Source organism: Sinocyclocheilus grahami, unplaced genomic scaffold (assembly GCF_001515645.1).
Source record: "Sinocyclocheilus grahami isolate Dianchi unplaced genomic scaffold, SAMN03320097.WGS_v1.1 scaffold346.1, whole genome shotgun sequence".
NCBI lineage: Eukaryota > Metazoa > Chordata > Actinopteri > Cypriniformes > Cyprinidae > Sinocyclocheilus > Sinocyclocheilus grahami.
This window is the reverse complement of record NW_015505525.1, coordinates 633,815-634,535: the sequence shown is the minus strand read 5'-3', so window position 1 is coordinate 634,535 and position 721 is coordinate 633,815.

Genomic DNA, 721 nt, shown 5'->3' with positions numbered 1-721 from the left:
CAATGTAGCCAATCACAGACTCAGCTGTTGATTTCTGGAACGCAATGGCCAATCAGAGGTGATTAAGTTAGAATCTACTCACCGCATTGCTGAAATTGCGTGCTCACGAATCCTCTCATTTTAGACATTGTGAAAGATTCATTGTGCATACATTTATTGTGTTATAACAGAGCTTTATGAGATCGCGATTAACTGAGATGTCAGTTTTAGTGATAATAAAGGAAGTGCTGCTTGCATTCTGCCATGCCAAACCATGAACGCAGCAGCCCATGCTTGCTTTTCTGTTAAAAATAACAGTGGTTTGTGAATGTTGATGCTTAGCCTAAATAACAAATATTTTATCGGGAGCGTTTATGCTGGGATGTTGTGGAGCATAGGAGATGTTACAGAACCATTTCATGTAAATTTCTCCGATGTACTGAAAAAAATCTATATAGATTACTTTTATGCGGGCTTTTTAACCCTAACCTGGGAGCGGGACCAGATAAGATATAGACAGAATCTTGCGGGAGCGGGACTGAAAAATCCGTCCCGCGCAGGTCTCTACTGTAAAATGTATTGATTTACAGTACTTTTGTAAATTTACAGTCTTACTGGCAATCAAAATTGCCAGTTAAGTTACTGTAAATTTACAGTACATTTTTTACAGTGTATATATATATATATATATATATATATATATATATATATATAGAGAGAGAGAGAGAGAGAGAGAGAGAGA